The sequence below is a fragment of the Hipposideros armiger genome, unplaced genomic scaffold (genome assembly GCF_001890085.2).
Source record: "Hipposideros armiger isolate ML-2016 unplaced genomic scaffold, ASM189008v1 scaffold_224, whole genome shotgun sequence".
NCBI classification, from domain to species: domain Eukaryota; kingdom Metazoa; phylum Chordata; class Mammalia; order Chiroptera; family Hipposideridae; genus Hipposideros; species Hipposideros armiger.
Window position 1 is genome coordinate 698,877 of NW_017731574.1, and position 4,993 is coordinate 703,869.

Consider the following 4,993-nt stretch of genomic DNA (forward strand, 5'->3'; position numbering starts at 1 on the left):
GCAGCTGACACATTGAGAGTGCAGCCACAGCAGTGGCACTGTCACGACACAGGCTATTTGGAGAGTTGCTTGCAGGAGAGGGTCACATACCGTTTAAAGCCTGGGCTTGCTGTGAACAGTTCGGGTTCTACTGTACAAGTCAAAATAAATTGCTTTCTTTCTTGTAAGTCAAAATAAGTTGCTCCAGGCCCCATTCTGCTGAAGGAAGGGTCAGGCTCGGTGGTGTATGGCCCCCTCCCCGTCTCTAGGGTCCTGCAAAAAACTGCTCCCCCCCAAGCAGTCTGGGGTGTCTGCAAAGGGGCATCTGCCTTTGGTCCTCCTTGGTCATTACAGGTAGGTGGATGGTCCAACTTTCAGGTATTATCCAGTTTCCCCAGGTGTCCGCCACAGTCATGCCACCTCCCTGGGCCTGTCACCCACTACCCAGGGAACCCCAAACGCCTCTCTCTTCCTAGCCTTGGGCAAACTCCCGTTCCTCTGTTTTGGACATTGAGTCAGCCTCATCTCTTTCAAAGACCTTCCCTCTATTCTTTCCCCTAGAACAGTTCCTCAGTGAGCTTGCCAACACAGAAGCCAGAAGTGAGAGGTGTATCCTCAGAAACAAACCCACTCCCCACCAGGACACAGAAAGACCTGTGAAGGAAAAATTCAACTAGGACTAAACACAGATGACCAACACAGATCATCTTGCAACAGCTGTACAGCCCCTTTCTGCCTGTCCTGAGGTCCTTCCCCTCCAAGATACAAGGTCCTCCCTCAGGCCTGGTCTCCCCCACAGCCTCCCCTTCTGCACCGGGGAGAACCAAGACCCAGAGCTCCTCTGAGCCGGCTTCTCCGGTCTCAGGCACCCCCACTCAACCCACACCCAGTGATGGAAGGTATTTATTTGCCTTCCATCAAGGGAAGTGTAAATTGTTTCTAAAAACATTTTAGCAGCTTCAGCAACTGTTTAGAAAACATGTATTATTTTGGAGGTGTCAGACACCCACCTGTCTCTGGCTCTAGAGTGTCACACCCATGACATCACCAGGGGAAGAAGGGGTTGTCAGGCAAGGCAGGTCCGGAGCCCACAGCCGTGCAGAACAAAACTTGGGAGCCTCCTCCCCTCTCTGCGTAGCATCAGGAATTCAGGACTCAAAGGGCAGACTCACGGCCCCACCTGCAGCCATCATCTCACCTCTCCCCTCCCACTGGGTCCAGTGGGCTCTGAGCGCTCTAGCTGAGTCAGTTTCTCTGCGGGCTGTGGCTTTTTCCTCTCCTTGGACACAGTGGAAGGAACACACACAATCTTATCTTCCTCCCAAGATCCCTGTGTAATTACGACAAGGAAATAAAACAGAGTCCCACAGGAACAAAGATACCTGGACTGGGGACAGATTCCAATAAGGTTTTGGGAGCTGGGAAGTGGATGGAGGGTGGTGACAGGTACCCCAGGGTGAAAGAGACCTGTAGTTGAACCTGTGTGGGGAGGGCTGACCTGCCTCACTGAATCCAGAGAGGCTCAGGTGCAGCCGGCACTCCAGCCTGGGAGGACAGCAGGGCAGCCCAGAAATAAGAGGATTAGCTGGCAGCCTGCAGATGGAAGGTCAGAACCCCAGGCTTCCTACCCGGTCTGCACACACCAGGGGTCTCCCGCTCAGGCCGGTGATTGCAAGTCTCTCTGTTATGGGATGAGTCGCGTCCTCCCAAAAGTCACGTTGAAGTCCTAACCCAGGACGTTAGAATGTGACTGAAGGTAGGGTTTTTAAAGAGGTAATAAAGTTAAAATGGGTCATCCGGGTGGGCCCTAATCCAGTATCACTGGTGTCCTTATACGAAGAGGAAATTCAGAAACAGACACTGAGGGTAGACCATGGTAAGATACAGAGAGAAGATAGCCATCTACAAGCCAAGGGGAGAGGCCTCAGAAGAAGCCATTCCTGCTAACTCCTTGATCTTGGACTTCTAGCCTCCAGGACTGTAAGAGAATACATTTCCATTGTTTAAGCCACCCAGTCTATGGTAGTTTGTGGCAGCCTTAGCAAACAAATACACTCTTCCTTGGAACTTTCCAGCAATATACTGACTCCTCACCACACACTGTGAATAAGGCCCTGTTCCCCATTTACAAAAATCAGGTGTTTGGTGCCCCATTCTCAACTATGAATGAATAACTAAGGGTCACCAGACATCTGAGGACAGCCTCCAACACAAGAGAGACGAAAAGAAGTAAACCGGAAAAGATGACCCCAGGGGAAACAAAAATAATCATGAACTAGTCCAAACCTGCAAACAGCTTAGACATAAATCAGTAGGGAGCTGGTTAAGCAAATCAATGGCACATCTTTACAATGAATGCCAGGAAGCTGCTAAAAGGATTTCACCCCTTTTATAATCTGGATGTGTCCATGTGGAAAGAAGTTTACCAGGTAGTGCCAGGTGAAAGAAACGTATTACAGTATGAGGAGTGTAACTGTAGTCATGCAAATTGCAGGTGTATTAGAAGGGTCTGGCAGGAGGTGATAGGCAGACTTGCAGTGGGTATGTGTTGAGAATATCTTCTAAATGGGCCCACATGTGCCAGGTAAAAATCGCTATGGACTTCCTGACTTCCGCGCTTGCCCAGGTACCTCTGGACTGACAGAGGTATTCTTGTTTAACCTGGAGGGTCAGGAACTCATATACCTGTCTGAAGAAGCTAGCACGAGGCCAGGTACACAGCAGGTGCTCAATGAGTGCTTACTGGAGAAAAAATGGATGGATGGATGGATGGATGGATGGATGGATGGATGGATGGGAGGATGGGTGTCTGGTTGGACATGATCATATGATCATGCAGGTAGCTAGATAACAACCACGGCTGGTGAACACAGCAAAGAGGTGAAAGTTATCCTGAGNCAAGGCTCAGGGGAACTCCTGGTTGAAAACACCCATGTGCCAGGAGGGTGATGTGTTCTCACTCCATGGGGGAAGGAAGCTCTGATTCAAGACCCTCCCAGACTTTGCCCTATGTGCATCCTTAATAATAAAACTATAATTGTAAACACGGCATGTCCCTGGGTTCTGTGAGTCTTTCCAGTGAATTATCAAACTTAAAGGGGTCATGGGATCCCCTAAATTTGTAGCTCATTGAACATCAGTGCGGCTGGCCTGGGGACCCCACTTGCAGCTGGTGTCTGCAGTAAACTCAGTCTTGTGGAGGACTCTGCCCTTCACTGCGGGGGCTACGCAAACTCTAGGTGTTAATGCCAGAACTGTATCGTAGCATACCCCAGCAGGGGGAGAAACAGAACGCGGGCTCTTCCCAACAGCCAATGCAGAGCAAGGTTTCTTGGTCTGAGGATTAGACAAGAGGGTCTCTTGTGTGATGGGCCACTGTGCCTGATCTTATCCTTAAGGAGCAATCGCAGGCTTCAGGGGGCTGTTTTTCAGACGCTCAAAAGAAAGAGGCAGCATCACAATGGAGTACATCCAGCTCTCAGCTGAACTCACAGGGCCATGCTCGGTGTGGTGGCAGACCTGGTGGGGGTGGAAGTAGAGGCTCAGCTGTCCCAGCATGTGGGTAAGGGGCCCGCTACCCCTGCACCCCAATCTCTGCCACGTGATCGAGGTGCTGAGATGGCTGACCTGTTTCCCTGAGCTGTGAGCTGCCTCAGGTGGAGACAAGATTGTAGGCAGCCCCTGAAGAGAACAGCATATCCTCACACCTCTCCCGGGCCCGGGCTCTTCTCGGGCAAACCAGAGAATTGGGCCGCCGCCTCCCGCCCAGGGGCTCACGGGAAAAACTTGAACCTTGTCTCCAACCATTATTCACACACATATGGACCCACAAAGACACATCCAGTGAACTGTAGGGGGGGCGGCAGCAAATGCCAGACACCGGGAGGTGGGGTGGACCATGGTGTGTCCAAAGGAAAAGACCACACGCCTGCCTGGACCACATGTCATGCCCAGCAAGGTCCCCATAACACCTCATTTAATTCTCATGATGCCCTCTGAGGAAGGCGCTATTATTAACCTTATACCCATCTTCTGTACAGGGAAACTAATCTCAGCAAAGTGAAAATGGCTCAAAAATGTCTCCCTGCTTCAGCCTTGCCCCACCCTGTTTCTCCACAGCAGCCAGAGTGATGCTCTTACATAGTAAATCAGAACATGTCATCTCCCTGTGAAAGCGCCTCAGTCACATCCCACCAGTGCTAGGCCGCCTCCAGGATGGCGCCAATGGCCCCATTGCCTGATAACTTGCCCTTATAACTCCTTCTCCATGAGTGTGGGCTGGACCTAGAGACTAGCTTCACACACACAGCTAACGACGTGGTGGGATGTCACTTTTGAGAGTAAGTCACAAAGACAGAGATTTCTGTTTTGTTTGCCCTCTCTCACATACTCGCTCTGAAGGAAACCAGCTCCCAGACTGTGAGCTGTCCTATGGAGAGGCCCACACGGCAAGGAACAGAGGGAGTTCTCTGGCCAACAGCCTGAGAGGAACGAATCCCGCCAACAGCCACCTGGCTGAGCTTGAAACAGTTCTGCCGCCCTCAGTCGAACCTTCGAATGACTCTGGCCTGTTTTCCTCTGGGCTTCTGCTGGGTTTCCCACTAAATTCCACTGGCAACGGAGACCTGTAGCTTTTGGCGTGCCCAAATGGCAGGGTGTTCCGGTGCAAAATGGGGGTGGGCCCGTCCTCCCTCTGTCCCACCCCTGCTAGATGCCAGCAGAGCAGCTCCCTGCACCAGAGTGCTTTGTCAGCGTTTGCTGAGATGCTCTGCTTGCCTGCCTCCAGCCGCCCTCACAGGACTAGGACATAGTCCACTGAGGGCAGGGTCAGAGGCTGGAGCAGAGCAGCCAGCACCATGGTGTACGAGCTTGCCTCCATCCTGAGGCCCAAGGCTCCTTCACTGGGTAAGACTGCCTTATGGGGGCCGGCCGAGTGGCGCATTGGTTAAGAGCTGGCTTGGGACGCCAGAGGGCCCCGGTTCGGATCCCACCTATGAGGGCCAGTGACACTGCC

General features: G+C 52.1%; 1 protein-coding gene and 1 long non-coding RNA gene across 3 annotated transcripts in view; both read right to left on the reverse strand.

The window, feature by feature from the left end:
• LOC109389151 (uncharacterized) overlaps positions 1–1,292 on the reverse strand; it is a 16,753-nt gene extending 15,461 nt beyond the window's left edge. Inside the window, exon 1 of the long non-coding RNA XR_002125352.1 lies at positions 1,178–1,292. This is a non-coding gene — a long non-coding RNA (uncharacterized LOC109389151). The remainder of the gene's footprint in view (positions 1–1,177) is intronic.
• The window catches only part of CHST8 (carbohydrate sulfotransferase 8), a 141,496-nt gene that overhangs the window by 41,625 nt on the left and 94,878 nt on the right, over positions 1–4,993 (reverse strand). The gene's annotated exons all lie outside the window — the stretch shown is intronic.